This window comes from Pseudophryne corroboree, chromosome 11, assembly GCF_028390025.1.
Source record: "Pseudophryne corroboree isolate aPseCor3 chromosome 11, aPseCor3.hap2, whole genome shotgun sequence".
NCBI classification, from domain to species: Eukaryota; Metazoa; Chordata; class Amphibia; order Anura; family Myobatrachidae; genus Pseudophryne; species Pseudophryne corroboree.
In genome coordinates this window covers 249,941,569-249,961,192 of record NC_086454.1, presented here as the reverse complement: position 1 = coordinate 249,961,192, position 19,624 = coordinate 249,941,569, and the positions used below count along the sequence as shown (strand labels likewise).

At 40.2% G+C, this 19,624-nt stretch overlaps 16 non-coding genes across 16 annotated transcripts; all 16 read left to right on the top strand.

Moving 5' to 3' along the window:
- The first annotated feature begins 1,096 nt into the window (after nucleotides 1-1,096).
- On the top strand, nucleotides 1,097-1,168 carry TRNAD-GUC (transfer RNA aspartic acid (anticodon GUC)). Its single transcript has one exon. It is a non-coding gene; the product is annotated as a tRNA-Asp (tRNA).
- A 1,562-nt stretch (nucleotides 1,169-2,730) lies between these two features.
- Nucleotides 2,731-2,802, top strand: TRNAD-GUC (transfer RNA aspartic acid (anticodon GUC)). Its single transcript has one exon. It is a non-coding gene; the product is annotated as a tRNA-Asp (tRNA).
- Nucleotides 2,803-3,546: 744 nt separating this feature from the next.
- TRNAD-GUC (transfer RNA aspartic acid (anticodon GUC)) lies at nucleotides 3,547-3,618 on the top strand. Its single transcript has one exon. It is a non-coding gene; the product is annotated as a tRNA-Asp (tRNA).
- Nucleotides 3,619-5,180: 1,562 nt separating this feature from the next.
- On the top strand, nucleotides 5,181-5,252 carry TRNAD-GUC (transfer RNA aspartic acid (anticodon GUC)). Its single transcript has one exon. It is a non-coding gene; the product is annotated as a tRNA-Asp (tRNA).
- Nucleotides 5,253-5,997: 745 nt separating this feature from the next.
- Nucleotides 5,998-6,069, top strand: TRNAD-GUC (transfer RNA aspartic acid (anticodon GUC)). Its single transcript has one exon. It is a non-coding gene; the product is annotated as a tRNA-Asp (tRNA).
- A 1,562-nt stretch (nucleotides 6,070-7,631) lies between these two features.
- TRNAD-GUC (transfer RNA aspartic acid (anticodon GUC)) lies at nucleotides 7,632-7,703 on the top strand. Its single transcript has one exon. It is a non-coding gene; the product is annotated as a tRNA-Asp (tRNA).
- Nucleotides 7,704-8,441: 738 nt separating this feature from the next.
- Nucleotides 8,442-8,513, top strand: TRNAD-GUC (transfer RNA aspartic acid (anticodon GUC)). The gene has a single exon. It is a non-coding gene; the product is annotated as a tRNA-Asp (tRNA).
- Nucleotides 8,514-10,882: 2,369 nt separating this feature from the next.
- TRNAD-GUC (transfer RNA aspartic acid (anticodon GUC)) lies at nucleotides 10,883-10,954 on the top strand. Its single transcript has one exon. It is a non-coding gene; the product is annotated as a tRNA-Asp (tRNA).
- A 738-nt stretch (nucleotides 10,955-11,692) lies between these two features.
- TRNAD-GUC (transfer RNA aspartic acid (anticodon GUC)) lies at nucleotides 11,693-11,764 on the top strand. Its single transcript has one exon. It is a non-coding gene; the product is annotated as a tRNA-Asp (tRNA).
- Nucleotides 11,765-13,319: 1,555 nt separating this feature from the next.
- TRNAD-GUC (transfer RNA aspartic acid (anticodon GUC)) lies at nucleotides 13,320-13,391 on the top strand. Its single transcript has one exon. It is a non-coding gene; the product is annotated as a tRNA-Asp (tRNA).
- A 738-nt stretch (nucleotides 13,392-14,129) lies between these two features.
- TRNAD-GUC (transfer RNA aspartic acid (anticodon GUC)) lies at nucleotides 14,130-14,201 on the top strand. Its single transcript has one exon. It is a non-coding gene; the product is annotated as a tRNA-Asp (tRNA).
- Nucleotides 14,202-15,756: 1,555 nt separating this feature from the next.
- Nucleotides 15,757-15,828, top strand: TRNAD-GUC (transfer RNA aspartic acid (anticodon GUC)). Its single transcript has one exon. It is a non-coding gene; the product is annotated as a tRNA-Asp (tRNA).
- A 738-nt stretch (nucleotides 15,829-16,566) lies between these two features.
- TRNAD-GUC (transfer RNA aspartic acid (anticodon GUC)) lies at nucleotides 16,567-16,638 on the top strand. Its single transcript has one exon. It is a non-coding gene; the product is annotated as a tRNA-Asp (tRNA).
- Nucleotides 16,639-17,383: 745 nt separating this feature from the next.
- TRNAD-GUC (transfer RNA aspartic acid (anticodon GUC)) lies at nucleotides 17,384-17,455 on the top strand. Its single transcript has one exon. It is a non-coding gene; the product is annotated as a tRNA-Asp (tRNA).
- Nucleotides 17,456-18,200: 745 nt separating this feature from the next.
- Nucleotides 18,201-18,272, top strand: TRNAD-GUC (transfer RNA aspartic acid (anticodon GUC)). The gene has a single exon. It is a non-coding gene; the product is annotated as a tRNA-Asp (tRNA).
- A 738-nt stretch (nucleotides 18,273-19,010) lies between these two features.
- On the top strand, nucleotides 19,011-19,082 carry TRNAD-AUC (transfer RNA aspartic acid (anticodon AUC)). The gene has a single exon. It is a non-coding gene; the product is annotated as a tRNA-Asp (tRNA).
- Nucleotides 19,083-19,624: the final 542 nt, after the last annotated feature.

Genomic DNA, 19,624 nt, shown 5'->3' with positions numbered 1-19,624 from the left:
TGTAAGCTTCCTGGCCATGACCGACCAGTAGAGGATAACAGAAAAAGGTTTTTAATTGAAATGACTATCTTTTTTGCAAAGTGGTATTGTAGTCTTTGTTTCAGCTGAGACAAAAATAAATCTTTTTATCTGCTTCTTATTTAGGGTTTTATGTTAGCTTGATAACATGTAGCACATAATCTCTGTGGCCAATGACACAGACGCATCTCGAGACCTCACCCTGACATGTTTTTGGGTGTATTTTCAGCTCCAATTTTGCCTGCAGATTCACCAAGTTAGTCCTCGTTAGTATAGTGGTGAGTATCCCCGCCTGTCACGCGGGAGACCGGGGTTCGATTCCCCGACGGGGAGAACATTGCAAGTTTTTATCAGGTTCAGAGATTCGTTGCTCAAGGTTATGGAGAATCAAAGTCCGAATCCAATTGTAGCGTGAAAAATATACCACTTGATTTTGAGAGCATAAGAAAGAACCAGAAACACCAATTGCATAGCCTCGTTTTTAGTTTGGGTATCACCCCTTGCTTTTATCTAGCATGGCATGTACTGTTTTTGTGCATTACAATATTTGCATATCATCCTCTTACAATTGGCTCGTGCTGTAACACAGGAGACAGCTATGTAGTGGACAAGTCTCTTGTGAGCTAAATCTGATTATGACATCACATCAATGTAGCAAAGCTGAAACTATTGTATGCCTACAGAGTATAGACTGAGAGAGAAGTGTCTTTTCCTATGAATTGCAGGCTAAAATGGACTTGCATCCCCTACTTTCAAAGGGAGTAACTGTATAGTAAGTGAGATAGATAGACCGATATCATGTAAGCTTCCTGGCCATGACCGACCAGTAGAGGATAACAGAAAAAGGTTTTTAATTGAAATAACTATCTTTTTTGCAAAGTGGTATTGTAGTCTTTGTTTCAGCTGAGACAAAAATAAATCTTTTTATCTGCTTCTTATTTAGGGTTTTATGTTAGCTTGATAACATGTAGCACATAATCTCTGTGGCCAATGACACAGACGCATCTCGAGACCTCACCCTGACATGTTTCTGGGTGTATTTTCAGCTCCAATTTTGCCTGCAGATCCAAGAAGTTAGTCCTCGTTAGTATAGTGGTGAGTATCCCCGCCTGTCACGCGGGAGACCGGGGTTCGATTCCCCGACGGGGAGAACATTGCAAGTTTTTATCAGGTTCAGAGATTCGTTGCTCAAGGTTATGGAGAATCAAAGTCCGAATCCAATTGTAGTGTGAAAAATATACCACTTGATTTTGAGAGCATAAGAAAGAACCAGAAACACCAATTGCATAGCCTCGTTTTTAGTTTGGGTATCACCCCTTGCTTTTATCTAGCATGGCATGTACTGTTTTTGTGCATTACAATATTTGCATATCATCCTCTTACAATTGGCTCATGCTGTAACAGAGGAGACAGCTATGTAGTGGACAAGTCTCTTGTGAGCTAAACCTGATTATGACATCACATCAATGTAGCAAAGCTGAAACTATTGTATGCCTACAGAGTATAGACTGAGAGAGAAGTGTCTTTTCCTATGAATTGCAGGCTAAAATGGACTTGCATCCCCTACTTTCAAAGGGAGTAACTGGATAGTAAGTGAGATAGATAGACCGATATCATGTAAGCTTCCTGGCCATGACCGACCAGTAGAGGATAACAGAAAAAGGTTTTTAATTGAAATGACTATCTTTTTTGCAAAGTGGTATTGTAGTCTTTGTTTCAGCTGAGACAAAAATAAATCTGTTTATCTGCTTCTTATTTAGGGTTTTATGTTAGCTTGATAACATGTAGCACATAATCTCTGTGGCCAATGACACAGACGCATCTCGAGACCTCACCCTGACATGTTTCTGGGTGTATTTTCAGCTCCAATTTTGCCTGCAGATTCAAGAAGTTAGTCCTTGTTAGTATAATGGTGAGTATCCCCGCCTGTCATGCGGGAGACCGGGGTTTGATTCCCCGACGGGGACAACATTGCAAGTTTTTATCAGGTTCAGAGATTCGTTGCTCAAGGTTATGGAGAATCAAAGTCCGAATCCAATTGTAGTGTGAAAAATATACCACTTGATTTTGAGAGCATAAGAAAGAACCAGAAACACCAATTGCATAGCCTCGTTTTTAGTTTGGGTATCACCCCTTGCTTTTATCTAGCATGGCATGTACTGTTTTTGTGCATTACAATATTTGCATATCATCCTCTTACAATTGGCTCATGCTGTAACACAGGAGACAGCTATGTAGTGGACAAGTCTCTTGTGAGCTAAACCTGATTATGACATCACATCAATGTAGCAAAGCTGAAACTATTGTATGCCTACAGAGTATAGACTGAGAGAGAAGTGTCTTTTCCTATGAATTGCAGGCTAAAATGGACTTGCATCCCCTACTTTCAAAGGGAGTAACTGTATAGTAAGTGAGATAGAAAGACCGATATCATGTAAGCTTCCTGGCCATGACCGACCAGTAGAGGATAACAGAAAAAGGTTTTTAATTGAAATGACTATCTTTTTTGCAAAGTGGTATTGTAGTCTTTGTTTCAGCTGAGACAAAAATAAATCTTTTTATCTGCTTCTTATTTAGGGTTTTATGTTAGCTTGATAACATGTAGCACATAATCTCTGTGGCCAATGACACAGACGCATCTCGAGACCTCACCCTGACATGTTTCTGGGTGTATTTTCAGCTCCAATTTTGCCTGCAGATTCAAGAAGTTAGTCCTCGTTAGTATAGTGGTGAGTATCCCCGCCTGTCACGCGGGAGACTGGGGTTCGATTCCCCGACGGGGAGAACATTGCAAGTTTTTATCAGGTTCAGAGATTCGTTGCTCAAGGTTATGGAGAATCAAAGTCCGAATCCAATTGTAGCGTGAAAAATATACCACTTGATTTTGAGAGCATAAGAAAGAACCAGAAACACCAATTGCATAGCCTCGTTTTTAGTTTGGGTATCACCCCTTGCTTTTATCTAGCATGGCATGTACTGTTTTTGTGCATTACAATATTTGCATATCATCCTCTTACAATTGGCTCATGCTGTAACAGAGGAGACAGCTATGTAGTGGACAAGTCTCTTGTGAGCTAAACCTGATTATGACATCACATCAATGTAGCAAAGCTGAAACTATTGTATGCCTACAGAGTATAGACTGAGAGAGAAGTGTCTTTTCCTATGAATTGCAGGCTAAAATGGACTTGCACCCCTACTTTCAAAGGGAGTAACTGGATAGTAAGTGAGATAGATAGACCGATATCATGTAAGCTTCCTGGCCATGACCGACCAGTAGAGGATAACAGAAAAAGGTTTTTAATTGAAATGACTATCTTTTTTGCAAAGTGGTATTGTAGTCTTTGTTTCAGCTGAGACAAAAATAAATCTGTTTATCTGCTTCTTATTTAGGGTTTTATGTTAGCTTGATAACATGTAGCACATAATCTCTGTGGCCAATGACACAGACGCATCTCGAGACCTCACCCTGACATGTTTCTGGGTGTATTTTCAGCTCCAATTTTGCCTGCAGATTCAAGAAGTTAGTCCTCGTTAGTATAGTGGTGAGTATCCCCACCTGTCACGCGGGAGACCGGGGTTCGATTCCCCGACGGGGAGAACATTGCAAGTTTTTATCAGGTTCAGAGATTCGTTGCTCAAGGTTATGGAGAATCAAAGTCCGAATCCAATTGTAGCGTGAAAAATATACCACTTGATTTTGAGAGCATAAGAAAGAACCAGAAACACCAATTGCATAGCCTCATTTTTAGTTTGGGTATCACCCCTTGCTTTTATCTAGCATGGCATGTACTGTTTTTGTGCATTACAATATTTGCATATCATCCTCTTACAATTGGCTCATGCTGTAACACAGGAGACAGCTATGTAGTGGACAAGTCTCTTGTGAGCTAAACCTGATTATGACATCACATCAATGTAGCAAAGCTGAAACTATTGTATGCCTACAGAGTATAGACTGAGAGAGAAGTGTCTTTTCCTATGAATTGCAGGCTAAAATGGACTTGCATCCCCTACTTTCAAAGGGAGTAACTGGATAGTAAGTGAGATAGATAGACCGATATCATGTAAGCTTCCTGGCCATGACCGACCAGTAGAGGATAACAGAAAAAGGTTTTTAATTGAAATGACTATCTTTTTTGCAAAGTGGTATTGTAGTCTTTGTTTCAGCTGAGACAAAAATAAATCTGTTTATCTGCTTCTTATTTAGGGTTTTATGTTAGCTTGATAACATGTAGCACATAATCTCTGTGGCCAATGACACAGACGCATCTCGAGACCTCACCCTGACATGTTTCTGGGTGTATTTTCAGCTCCAATTTTGCCTGCAGATTCAAGAAGTTAGTCCTTGTTAGTATAATGGTGAGTATCCCCACCTGTCACGCGGGAGACCGGGGTTCGATTCCCAGACGGGGAGAACATTGCAAGTTTTTATCAGGTTCAGAGATTCGTTGCTCAAGGTTATGGAGAATCAAAGTCCGAATCCAATTGTAGCGTGAAAAATATACCACTTGATTTTGAGAGCATAAGAAAGAACCAGAAACACCAATTGCATAGCCTCGTTTTTAGTTTGGGTATCACCCCTTGCTTTTATCTAGCATGGCATGTACTGTTTTTGTGCATTACAATATTTGCATATCATCCTCTTACAATTGGCTCGTGCTGTAACACAGGAGACAGCTATGTAGTGGACAAGTCTCTTGTGAGCTAAATCTGATTATGACATCACATCAATGTAGCAAAGCTGAAACTATTGTATGCCTACAGAGTATAGACTGAGAGAGAAGTGTCTTTTCCTATGAATTGCAGGCTAAAATGGACTTGCATCCCCTACTTTCAAAGGGAGTAACTGTATAGTAAGTGAGATAGATAGACCGATATCATGTAAGCTTCCTGGCCATGACCGACCAGTAGAGGATAACAGAAAAAGGTTTTTAATTGAAATGACTATCTTTTTTGCAAAGTGGTATTGTAGTCTTTGTTTCAGCTGAGACAAAAATAAATCTTTTTATCTGCTTCTTATTTAGGGTTTTATGTTAGCTTGATAACATGTAGCACATAATCTCTGTGGCCAATGACACAGACGCATCTCGAGACCTCACCCTGACATGTTTCTGGGTGTATTTTCAGCTCCAATTTTGCCTGCAGATTCAAGAAGTTAGTCCTCGTTAGTATAGTGGTGAGTATCCCCGCCTGTCATGCGGGAGACCGGGGTTTGATTCCCCGACGGGGAGAACATTGCAAGTTTTTATCAGGTTCAGAGATTCGTTGCTCAAGGTTATGGAGAATCAAAGTCCGAATCCAATTGTAGTGTGAAAAATATACCACTTGATTTTGAGAGCATAAGAAAGAACCAGAAACACCAATTGCATAGCCTCGTTTTTAGTTTGGGTATCACCCCTTGCTTTTATCTAGCATGGCATGTACTGTTTTTGTGCATTACAATATTTGCATATCATCCTCTTACAATTGGCTCATGCTGTAACACAGGAGACAGCTATGTAGTGGACAAGTCTCTTGTGAGCTAAACCTGATTATGACATCACATCAATGTAGCAAAGCTGAAACTATTGTATGCCTACAGAGTATAGACTGAGAGAGAAGTGTCTTTTCCTATGAATTGCAGGCTAAAATGGACTTGCATCCCCTACTTTCAAAGGGAGTAACTGTATAGTAAGTGAGATAGAAAGACCGATATCATGTAAGCTTCCTGGCCATGACCGACCAGTAGAGGATAACAGAAAAAGGTTTTTAATTGAAATGACTATCTTTTTTGCAAAGTGGTATTGTAGTCTTTGTTTCAGCTGAGACAAAAATAAATCTTTTTATCTGCTTCTTATTTAGGGTTTTATGTTAGCTTGATAACATGTAGCACATAATCTCTGTGGCCAATGACACAGACGCATCTCGAGACCTCACCCTGACATGTTTCTGGGTGTATTTTCAGCTCCAATTTTGCCTGCAGATTCAAGAAGTTAGTCCTCGTTAGTATAGTGGTGAGTATCCCCGCCTGTCACGCGGGAGACTGGGGTTCGATTCCCCGACGGGGAGAACATTGCAAGTTTTTATCAGGTTCAGAGATTCGTTGCTCAAGGTTATGGAGAATCAAAGTCCGAATCCAATTGTAGCGTGAAAAATATACCACTTGATTTTGAGAGCATAAGAAAGAACCAGAAACACCAATTGCATAGCCTCGTTTTTAGTTTGGGTATCACCCCTTGCTTTTATCTAGCATGGCATGTACTGTTTTTGTGCATTACAATATTTGCATATCATCCTCTTACAATTGGCTCATGCTGTAACAGAGGAGACAGCTATGTAGTGGACAAGTCTCTTGTGAGCTAAACCTGATTATGACATCACATCAATGTAGCAAAGCTGAAACTATTGTATGCCTACAGAGTATAGACTGAGAGAGAAGTGTCTTTTCCTATGAATTGCAGGCTAAAATGGACTTGCATCCCCTACTTTCAAAGGGAGTAACTGTATAGTAAGTGAGATAGAAAGACCGATATCATGTAAGCTTCCTGGCCATGACCGACCAGTAGAGGATAACAGAAAAAGGTTTTTAATTGAAATGACTATCTTTTTTGCAAAGTGGTATTGTAGTCTTTGTTTCAGCTGAGACAAAAATAAATCTTTTTATCTGCTTCTTATTTAGGGTTTTATGTTAGCTTGATAACATGTAGCACATAATCTCTGTGGCCAATGACACAGACGCATCTCGAGACCTCACCCTGACATGTTTCTGGGTGTATTTTCAGCTCCAATTTTGCCTGCAGATTCAAGAAGTTAGTCCTCGTTAGTATAGTGGTGAGTATCCCCACCTGTCACGCGGGAGACTGGGGTTCGATTCCCCGACGGGGAGAACATTGCAAGTTTTTATCAGGTTCAGAGATTCGTTGCTCAAGGTTATGGAGAATCAAAGTCCGAATCCAATTGTAGCGTGAAAAATATACCACTTGATTTTGAGAGCATAAGAAAGAACCAGAAACACCAATTGCATAGCCTCGTTTTTAGTTTGGGTATCACCCCTTGCTTTTATCTAGCATGGCATGTACTGTTTTTGTGCATTACAATATTTGCATATCATCCTCTTACAATTGGCTCGTGCTGTAACACAGGAGACAGCTATGTAGTGGACAAGTCTCTTGTGAGCTAAATCTGATTATGACATCACATCAATGTAGCAAAGCTGAAACTATTGTATGCCTACAGAGTATAGACTGAGAGAGAAGTGTCTTTTCCTATGAATTGCAGGCTAAAATGGACTTGCATCCCCTACTTTCAAAGGGAGTAACTGTATAGTAAGTGAGATAGATAGACCGATATCATGTAAGCTTCCTGGCCATGACCGACCAGTAGAGGATAACAGAAAAAGGTTTTTAATTGAAATGACTATCTTTTTTGCAAAGTGGTATTGTAGTCTTTGTTTCAGCTGAGACAAAAATAAATCTTTTTATCTGCTTCTTATTTAGGGTTTTATGTTAGCTTGATAACATGTAGCACATAATCTCTGTGGCCAATGACACAGACGCATCTCGAGACCTCACCCTGACATGTTTCTGGGTGTATTTTCAGCTCCAATTTTGCCTGCAGATTCAAGAAGTTAGTCCTCGTTAGTATAGTGGTGAGTATCCCCGCCTGTCACGCGGGAGACCGGGGTTCGATTCCCCGACGGGGAGAACATTGCAAGTTTTTATCAGGTTCAGAGATTCGTTGCTCAAGGTTATGGAGAATCAAAGTCCGAATCCAATTGTAGCGTGAAAAATATACCACTTGATTTTGAGAGCATAAGAAAGAACCAGAAACACCAATTGCATAGCCTCATTTTTAGTTTGGGTATCACCCCTTGCTTTTATCTAGCATGGCATGTACTGTTTTTGTGCATTACAATATTTGCATATCATCCTCTTACAATTGGCTCATGCTGTAACACAGGAGACAGCTATGTAGTGGACAAGTCTCTTGTGAGCTAAACCTGATTATGACATCACATCAATGTAGCAAAGCTGAAACTATTGTATGCCTATAGACTGAGAGAGAAGTGTCTTTTCCTATGAATTGCAGGCTAAAATGGACTTGCATCCCCTACTTTCAAAGGGAGTAACTGTATAGTAAGTGAGATAGATAGACCGATATCATGTAAGCTTCCTGGCCATGACCGACCAGTAGAGGATAACAGAAAAAGGTTTTTAATTGAAATAACTATCTTTTTTGCAAAGTGGTATTGTAGTCTTTGTTTCAGCTGAGACAAAAATAAATCTTTTTATCTGCTTCTTATTTAGGGTTTTATGTTAGCTTGATAACATGTAGCACATAATCTCTGTGGCCAATGACACAGACGCATCTCGAGACCTCACCCTGACATGTTTCTGGGTGTATTTTCAGCTCCAATTTTGCCTGCAGATCCAAGAAGTTAGTCCTCGTTAGTATAGTGGTGAGTATCCCCGCCTGTCACGCGGGAGACCGGGGTTCGATTCCCCGACGGGGAGAACATTGCAAGTTTTTATCAGGTTCAGAGATTCGTTGCTCAAGGTTATGGAGAATCAAAGTCCGAATCCAATTGTAGTGTGAAAAATATACCACTTGATTTTGAGAGCATAAGAAAGAACCAGAAACACCAATTGCATAGCCTCGTTTTTAGTTTGGGTATCACCCCTTGCTTTTATCTAGCATGGCATGTACTGTTTTTGTGCATTACAATATTTGCATATCATCCTCTTACAATTGGCTCATGCTGTAACACAGGAGACAGCTATGTAGTGGACAAGTCTCTTGTGAGCTAAACCTGATTATGACATCACATCAATGTAGCAAAGCTGAAACTATTGTATGCCTACAGAGTATAGACTGAGAGAGAAGTGTCTTTTCCTATGAATTGCAGGCTAAAATGGACTTGCATCCCCTACTTTCAAAGGGAGTAACTGTATAGTAAGTGAGATAGAAAGACCGATATCATGTAAGCTTCCTGGCCATGACCGACCAGTAGAGGATAACAGAAAAAGGTTTTTAATTGAAATGACTATCTTTTTTGCAAAGTGGTATTGTAGTCTTTGTTTCAGCTGAGACAAAAATAAATCTTTTTATCTGCTTCTTATTTAGGGTTTTATGTTAGCTTGATAACATGTAGCACATAATCTCTGTGGCCAATGACACAGACGCATCTCGAGACCTCACCCTGACATGTTTCTGGGTGTATTTTCAGCTCCAATTTTGCCTGCAGATTCAAGAAGTTAGTATAGTGGTGAGTATCCCCGCCTGTCACGCGGGAGACTGGGGTTCGATTCCCCAACGGGGAGAACATTGCAAGTTTTTATCAGGTTCAGAGATTCGTTGCTCAAGGTTATGGAGAATCAAAGTCCGAATCCAATTGTAGCGTGAAAAATATACCACTTGATTTTGAGAGCATAAGAAAGAACCAGAAACACCAATTGCATAGCCTCGTTTTTAGTTTGGGTATCACCCCTTGCTTTTATCTAGCATGGCATGTACTGTTTTTGTGCATTACAATATTTGCATATCATCCTCTTACAATTGGCTCATGCTGTAACAGAGGAGACAGCTATGTAGTGGACAAGTCTCTTGTGAGCTAAACCTGATTATGACATCACATCAATGTAGCAAAGCTGAAACTATTGTATGCCTACAGAGTATAGACTGAGAGAGAAGTGTCTTTTCCTATGAATTGCAGGCTAAAATGGACTTGCATCCCCTACTTTCAAAGGGAGTAACTGGATAGTAAGTGAGATAGATAGACCGATATCATGTAAGCTTCCTGGCCATGACCGACCAGTAGAGGATAACAGAAAAAGGTTTTTAATTGAAATGACTATCTTTTTTGCAAAGTGGTATTTTAGTCTTTGTTTCAGCTGAGACAAAAATAAATCTGTTTATCTGCTTCTTATTTAGGGTTTTATGTTAGCTTGATAACATGTAGCACATAATCTCTGTGGCCAATGACACAGACGCATCTCGAGACCTCACCCTGACATGTTTCTGGGTGTATTTTCAGCTCCAATTTTGCCTGCAGATTCAAGAAGTTAGTCCTTGTTAGTATAGTGGTGAGTATCCCCGCCTGTCACGCGGGAGACCGGGGTTCGATTCCCAGACGGGGAGAACATTGCAAGTTTTTATCAGGTTCAGAGATTCGTTGCTCAAGGTTATGGAGAATCAAAGTCCGAATCCAATTGTAGCGTGAAAAATATACCACTTGATTTTGAGAGCATAAGAAAGAACCAGAAACACCAATTGCATAGCCTCGTTTTTAGTTTGGGTATCACCCCTTGCTTTTATCTAGCATGGCATGTACTGTTTTTGTGCATTACAATATTTGCATATCATCCTCTTACAATTGGCTCGTGCTGTAACACAGGAGACAGCTATGTAGTGGACAAGTCTCTTGTGAGCTAAATCTGATTATGACATCACATCAATGTAGCAAAGCTGAAACTATTGTATGCCTACAGAGTATAGACTGAGAGAGAAGTGTCTTTTCCTATGAATTGCAGGCTAAAATGGACTTGCATCCCCTACTTTCAAAGGGAGTAACTGTATAGTAAGTGAGATAGATAGACCGATATCATGTAAGCTTCCTGGCCATGACCGACCAGTAGAGGATAACAGAAAAAGGTTTTTAATTGAAATAACTATCTTTTTTGCAAAGTGGTATTGTAGTCTTTGTTTCAGCTGAGACAAAAATAAATCTTTTTATCTGCTTCTTATTTAGGGTTTTATGTTAGCTTGATAACATGTAGCACATAATCTCTGTGGCCAATGACACAGACGCATCTCGAGACCTCACCCTGACATGTTTCTGGGTGTATTTTCAGCTCCAATTTTGCCTGCAGATCCAAGAAGTTAGTCCTCGTTAGTATAGTGGTGAGTATCCCCGCCTGTCACGCGGGAGACCGGGGTTCGATTCCCCGACGGGGAGAACATTGCAAGTTTTTATCAGGTTCAGAGATTCGTTGCTCAAGGTTATGGAGAATCAAAGTCCGAATCCAATTGTAGTGTGAAAAATATACCACTTGATTTTGAGAGCATAAGAAAGAAACACCAATTGCATAGCCTCGTTTTTAGTTTGGGTATCACCCTTGCTTTTATCTAGCATGGCATGTACTGTTTTTGTGCATTACAATATTTGCATATCATCCTCTTACAATTGGCTCATGCTGTAACACAGGAGACAGCTATGTAGTGGACAAGTCTCTTGTGAGCTAAACCTGATTATGACATCACATCAATGTAGCAAAGCTGAAACTATTGTATGCCTACAGAGTATAGACTGAGAGAGAAGTGTCTTTTCCTATGAATTGCAGGCTAAAATGGACTTGCATCCCCTACTTTCAAAGGGAGTAACTGTATAGTAAGTGAGATAGATAGACCGATATCATGTAAGCTTCCTGGCCATGACCGACCAGTAGAGGATAACAGAAAAAGGTTTTTAATTGAAATAACTATCTTTTTTGCAAAGTGGTATTGTAGTCTTTGTTTCAGCTGAGACAAAAATAAATCTTTTTATCTGCTTCTTATTTAGGGTTTTATGTTAGCTTGATAACATGTAGCACATAATCTCTGTGGCCAATGACACAGACGCATCTCGAGACCTCACCCTGACATGTTTCTGGGTGTATTTTCAGCTCCAATTTTGCCTGCAGATCCAAGAAGTTAGTCCTCGTTAGTATAGTGGTGAGTATCCCCGCCTGTCACGCGGGAGACCGGGGTTCGATTCCCCGACGGGGAGAACATTGCAAGTTTTTATCAGGTTCAGAGATTCGTTGCTCAAGGTTATGGAGAATCAAAGTCCGAATCCAATTGTAGTGTGAAAAATATACCACTTGATTTTGAGAGCATAAGAAAGAACCAGAAACACCAATTGCATAGCCTCGTTTTTAGTTTGGGTATCACCCCTTGCTTTTATCTAGCATGGCATGTACTGTTTTTGTGCATTACAATATTTGCATATCATCCTCTTACAATTGGCTCATGCTGTAACACAGGAGACAGCTATGTAGTGGACAAGTCTCTTGTGAGCTAAACCTGATTATGACATCACATCAATGTAGCAAAGCTGAAACTATTGTATGCCTACAGAGTATAGACTGAGAGAGAAGTGTCTTTTCCTATGAATTGCAGGCTAAAATGGACTTGCATCCCCTACTTTCAAAGGGAGTAACTGTATAGTAAGTGAGATAGATAGACCGATATCATGTAAGCTTCCTGGCCATGACCGACCAGTAGAGGATAACAGAAAAAGGTTTTTAATTGAAATAACTATCTTTTTTGCAAAGTGGTATTGTAGTCTTTGTTTCAGCTGAGACAAAAATAAATCTGTTTATCTGCTTCTTATTTAGGGTTTTATGTTAGCTTGATAACATGTAGCACATAATCTCTGTGGCCAATGACACAGACGCATCTCGAGACCTCACCCTGACATGTATCTGGGTGTATTTTCAGCTCCAATTTTGCCTGCAGATTCAAGAAGTTAGTCCTCGTTAGTATAGTGGTGAGTATCCCCGCCTATCACGCGGGAGACCAGGGTTCGATTGCCCGACGGGGAGAACATTGCAAGTTTTTATCAGGTTCAGAGATTCGTTGCTCAAGGTTATGGAGAATCAAAGTCCGAATCCAATTGTAGCGTGAAAAATATACCACTTGATTTTGAGAGCATAAGAAAGAACCAGAAACACCAATTGCATAGCCTCATTTTTAGTTTGGGTATCACCCCTTGCTTTTATCTAGCATGGCATGTACTGTTTTTGTGCATTACAATATTTGCATATCATCCTCTTACAATTGGCTCATGCTGTAACACAGGAGACAGCTATGTAGTGGACAAGTCTCTTGTGAGCTAAACCTGATTATGACATCACATCAATGTAGCAAAGCTGAAACTATTGTATGCCTATAGACTGAGAGAGAAGTGTCTTTTCCTATGAATTGCAGGCTAAAATGGACTTGCATCCCCTACTTTCAAAGGGAGTAACTGTATAGTAAGTGAGATAGATAGACCGATATCATGTAAGCTTCCTGGCCATGACCGACCAGTAGAGGATAACAGAAAAAGGTTTTTAATTGAAATAACTATCTTTTTTGCAAAGTGGTATTGTAGTCTTTGTTTCAGCTGAGACAAAAATAAATCTTTTTATCTGCTTCTTATTTAGGGTTTTATGTTAGCTTGATAACATGTAGCACATAATCTCTGTGGCCAATGACACAGACGCATCTCGAGACCTCACCCTGACATGTTTCTGGGTGTATTTTCAGCTCCAATTTTGCCTGCAGATCCAAGAAGTTAGTCCTCGTTAGTATAGTGGTGAGTATCCCCGCCTGTCACGCGGGAGACCGGGGTTCGATTCCCCGACGGGGAGAACATTGCAAGTTTTTATCAGGTTCAGAGATTCGTTGCTCAAGGTTATGGAGAATCAAAGTCCGAATCCAATTGTAGTGTGAAAAATATACCACTTGATTTTGAGAGCATAAGAAAGAAACACCAATTGCATAGCCTCGTTTTTAGTTTGGGTATCACCCTTGCTTTTATCTAGCATGGCATGTACTGTTTTTGTGCATTACAATATTTGCATATCATCCTCTTACAATTGGCTCATGCTGTAACACAGGAGACAGCTATGTAGTGGACAAGTCTCTTGTGAGCTAAACCTGATTATGACATCACATCAATGTAGCAAAGCTGAAACTATTGTATGCCTACAGAGTATAGACTGAGAGAGAAGTGTCTTTTCCTATGAATTGCAGGCTAAAATGGACTTGCATCCCCTACTTTCAAAGGGAGTAACTGTATAGTAAGTGAGATAGATAGACCGATATCATGTAAGCTTCCTGGCCATGACCGACCAGTAGAGGATAACAGAAAAAGGTTTTTAATTGAAATAACTATCTTTTTTGCAAAGTGGTATTGTAGTCTTTGTTTCAGCTGAGACAAAAATAAATCTTTTTATCTGCTTCTTATTTAGGGTTTTATGTTAGCTTGATAACATGTAGCACATAATCTCTGTGGCCAATGACACAGACGCATCTCGAGACCTCACCCTGACATGTTTCTGGGTGTATTTTCAGCTCCAATTTTGCCTGCGGATCCAAGAAGTTAGTCCTCGTTAGTATAGTGGTGAGTATCCCCGCCTGTCACGCGGGAGACCGGGGTTCGATTCCCCGACGGGGAGAACATTGCAAGTTTTTATCAGGTTCAGAGATTCGTTGCTCAAGGTTATGGAGAATCAAAGTCCGAATCCAATTGTAGTGTGAAAAATATACCACTTGATTTTGAGAGCATAAGAAAGAACCAGAAACACCAATTGCATAGCCTCGTTTTTAGTTTGGGTATCACCCCTTGCTTTTATCTAGCATGGCATGTACTGTTTTTGTGCATTACAATATTTGCATATCATCCTCTTACAATTGGCTCATGCTGTAACACAGGAGACAGCTATGTAGTGGACAAGTCTCTTGTGAGCTAAACCTGATTATGACATCACATCAATGTAGCAAAGCTGAAACTATTGTATGCCTACAGAGTATAGACTGAGAGAGAAGTGTCTTTTCCTATGAATTGCAGGCTAAAATGGACTTGCATCCCCTACTTTCAAAGGGAGTAACTGTATAGTAAGTGAGATAGATAGACCGATATCATGTAAGCTTCCTGGCCATGACCGACCAGTAGAGGATAACAGAAAAAGGTTTTTAATTGAAATAACTATCTTTTTTGCAAAGTGGTATTGTAGTCTTTGTTTCAGCTGAGACAAAAATAAATCTGTTTATCTGCTTCTTATTTAGGGTTTTATGTTAGCTTGATAACATGTAGCACATAATCTCTGTGGCCAATGACACAGACGCATCTCGAGACCTCACCCTGACATGTATCTGGGTGTATTTTCAGCTCCAATTTTGCCTGCAGATTCAAGAAGTTAGTCCTCGTTAGTATAGTGGTGAGTATCCCCGCCTATCACGCGGGAGACCAGGGTTCGATTGCCCGACGGGGAGAACATTGCAAGTTTTTATCAGGTTCAGAGATTCGTTGCTCAAGGTTATGGAGAATCAAAGTCCGAATCCAATTGTAGCGTGAAAAATATACCACTTGATTTTGAGAGCATAAGAAAGAACCAGAAACACCAATTGCATAGCCTCATTTTTAGTTTGGGTATCACCCCTTGCTTTTATCTAGCATGGCATGTACTGTTTTTGTGCATTACAATATTTGCATATCATCCTCTTACAATTGGCTCATGCTGTAACACAGGAGACAGCTATGTAGTGGACAAGTCTCTTGTGAGCTAAACCTGATTATGACATCACATCAATGTAGCAAAGCTGAAACTATTGTATGCCTATAGACTGAGAGAGAAGTGTCTTTTCCTATGAATTGCAGGCTAAAATGGACTTGCATCCCCTACTTTCAAAGGGAGTAACTGTATAGTAAGTGAGATAGATAGACCGATATCATGTAAGCTTCCTGGCCATGACCGACCAGTAGAGGATAACAGAAAAAGGTTTTTAATTGAAATAACTATCTTTTTTGCAAAGTGGTATTGTAGTCTTTGTTTCAGCTGAGACAAAAATAAATCTTTTTATCTGCTTCTTATTTAGGGTTTTATGTTAGCTTGATAACATGTAGCACATAATCTCTGTGGCCAATGACACAGACGCATCTCGAGACCTCACCCTGACATGTTTCTGGGTGTATTTTCAGCTCCAATTTTGCCTGCAGATCCAAGAAGTTAGTCCTCGTTAGTATAGTGGTGAGTATCCCCGCCTGTCACGCGGGAGACCGGGGTTCGATTCCCCGACGGGGAGAACATTGCAAGTTTTTATCAGGTTCAGAGATTCGTTGCTCAAGGTTATGGAGAATCAAAGTCCGAATCCAATTGTAGTGTGAAAAATATACCACTTGATTTTGAGAGCATAAGAAAGAAACACCAATTGCATAGCCTCGTTTTTAGTTTGGGTATCACCCTTGCTTTTATCTAGCATGGCATGTACTGTTTTTGTGCATTACAATATTTGCATATCATCCTCTTACAATTGGCTCATGCTGTAACACAGGAGACAGCTATGTAGTGGACAAGTCTCTTGTGAGCTAAACCTGATTATGACATCACATCAATGTAGCAAAGCTGAAACTATTGTATGCCTACAGAGTATAGACTGAGAGAGAAGTGTCTTTTCCTATGAATTGCAGGCTAAAATGGACTTGCATCCCCTACTTTCAAAGGGAGTAACTGTATAGTAAGTGAGATAGAAAGACCGATATCATGTAAGCTTCCTGGCCATGACCGACCAGTAGAGGATAACAGAAAAAGGTTTTTAATTGAAATGACTATCTTTTTTGCAAAGTGGTATTGTAGTCTTTGTTTCAGCTGAGACAAAAATAAATCTTTTTATCTGCTTCTTATTTAGGGTTTTATGTTAGCTTGATAACATGTAGCACATAATCTCTGTGGCCAATGACACAGACGCATCTCGAGACCTCACCCTGACATGTTTCTGGGTGTATTTTCAGCTCCAATTTTGCCTGCAGATTCAAGAAGTTAGTCCTCGTTAGTATAGTGGTGAGTATCCCCGCCTGTCACGCGGGAGACTGGGGTTCGATTCCCCAACGGGGAGAACATTGCAAGTTTTTATCAGGTTCAGAGATTCGTTGCTCAAGGTTATGGAGAATCAAAGTCCGAATCCAATTGTAGCGTGAAAAATATACCACTTGATTTTGAGAGCATAAGAAAGAACCAGAAACAACAATTGCATAGCCTCGTTTTTAGTTTGGGTATCACCCCTTGCTTTTATCTAGCATGGCATGTACTGTTTTTGTGCATTACAATATTTGCATATCATCCTCTTACAATTGGCTCATGCTGTAACAGAGGAGACAGCTATGTAGTGGACAAGTCTCTTGTGAGCTAAACCTGATTATGACATCACATCAATGTAGCAAAGCTGAAACTATTGTATGCCTACAGAGTATAGACTGAGAGAGAAGTGTCTTTTCCTATGAATTGCAGGCTAAAATGGACTTGCATCCCCTACTTTCAAAGGGAGTAACTGGATAGTAAGTGAGATAGATAGACCGATATCATGTAAGCTTCCTGGCCATGACCGACCAGTAGAGGATAACAGAAAAAGGTTTTTAATTGAAATGACTATCTTTTTTGCAAAGTGGTATTGTAGTCTTTGTTTCAGCTGAGACAAAAATAAATCTGTTTATCTGCTTCTTATTTAGGGTTTTATGTTAGCTTGATAACATGTAGCACATAATCTCTGTGGCCAATGACACAGACGCATCTCGAGACCTCACCCTGACATGTTTCTGGGTGTATTTTCAGCTCCAATTTTGCCTGCAGATTCAAGAAGTTAGTCCTTGTTAGTATAGTGGTGAGTATCCCCGCCTGTCACGCGGGAGACCGGGGTTCGATTCCCCGACGGGGAGAACATTGCAAGTTTTTATCAGGTTCAGAGATTCGTTGCTCAAGGTTATGGAGAATCAAAGTCCGAATCCAATTGTAGCGTGAAAAATATACCACTTGATTTTGAGAGCATAAGAAAGAACCAGAAACACCAATTGCATAGCCTCATTTTTAGTTTGGGTATCACCCCTTGCTTTTATCTAGCATGGCATGTACTGTTTTTGTGCATTACAATATTTGCATATCATCCTCTTACAATTGGCTCGTGCTGTAACACAGGAGACAGCTATGTAGTGGACAAGTCTCTTGTGAGCTAAATCTGATTATGACATCACATCAATGTAGCAAAGCTGAAACTATTGTATGCCTACAGAGTATAGACTGAGAGAGAAGTGTCTTTTCCTATGAATTGCAGGCTAAAATGGGCTTGCATCCCCTACTTTCAAAGGGAGTAACTGTATAGTAAGTGAGATAGATAGACCGATATCATGTAAGCTTCCTGGCCATGACCGACCAGTAGAGGATAACAGAAAAAGGTTTTTAATTGAAATGACTATCTTTTTTGCAAAGTGGTATTGTAGTCTTTGTTTCAGCTGAGACAAAAATAAATCTTTTTATCTGCTTCTTATTTAGGGTTTTATGTTAGCTTGATAACATGTAGCACATAATCTCTGTGGCCAATGACACAGACGCATCTCGAGACCTCACCCTGACATGTTTCTGGGTGTATTTTCAGCTCCAATTTTGCCTGCAGATTCAAGAAGTTAGTCCTCGTTAGTATAGTGGTGAGTATCCCCGCCTGTCACGCGGGAGACCGGGGTTCGATTCCCCGACGGGGAGAACATTGCAAGTTTTTATCAGGTTCAGAGATTCGTTGCTCAAGGTTATGGAGAATCAAAGTCCGAATCCAATTGTAGCGTGAAAAATATACCACTTGATTTTGAGAGCATAAGAAAGAACCAGAAACACCAATTGCATAGCCTCATTTTTAGTTTGGGTATCACCCCTTGCTTTTATCTAGCATGGCATGTACTGTTTTTGTGCATTACAATATTTGCATATCATCCTCTTACAATTGGCTCATGCTGTAACACAGGAGACAGCTATGTAGTGGACAAGTCTCTTGTGAGCTAAACCTGATTATGACATCACATCAATGTAGCAAAGCTGAAACTATTGTATGCCTATAGACTGAGAGAGAAGTGTCTTTTCCTATGAATTGCAGGCTAAAATGGACTTGCATCCCCTACTTTCAAAGGGAGTAACTGTATAGTAAGTGAGATAGATAGACCGATATCATGTAAGCTTCCTGGCCATGACCGACCAGTAGAGGATAACAGAAAAAGGTTTTTAATTGAAATAACTATCTTTTTTGCAAAGTGGTATTGTAGTCTTTGTTTCAGCTGAGACAAAAATAAATCTGTTTATCTGCTTCTTATTTAGGGTTTTATGTTAGCTTGATAACATATAGCACATAATCTCTGTGGCCAATGACACAGACGCATCTCGAGACCTCACCCTGACATGTTTCTGGGTGTATTTTCAGCTCCAATTTTGCCTGCAGATTCAAGAAGTTAGTCCTCGTTAGTATAGTGGTGAGTATCCCCGCCTATCACGCGGGAGACCGGGGTTCGATTCCCCGACGGGGAGAACATTGCAAGTTTTTATCAGGTTCAGAGATTCGTTGCTCAAGGTTATGGAGAATCAAAGTCCGAATCCAATTGTAGCGTGAAAAATATACCACTTGATTTTGAGAGCATAAGAAAGAACCAGAAACACCAATTGCATAGCCTCATTTTTAGTTTGGGTATCACCCCTTGCTTTTATCTAGCATGGCATGTACTGTTTTTGTGCATTACAATATTTGCATATCATCCTCTTACAATTGGCTCATGCTGTAACACAGGAGACAGCTATGTAGTGGACAAGTCTCTTGTGAGCTAAACCTGATTATGACATCACATCAATGTAGCAAAGCTGAAACTATTGTATGCCTATAGACTGAGAGAGAAGTGTCTTTTCCTATGAATTGCAGGCTAAAATGGACTTGCATCCCCTACTTTCAAAGGGAGTAACTGTATAGTAAGTGAGATAGATAGACCGATATCATGTAAGCTTCCTGGCCATGACCGACCAGTAGAGGATAACAGAAAAAGGTTTTTAATTGAAATAACTATCTTTTTTGCAAAGTG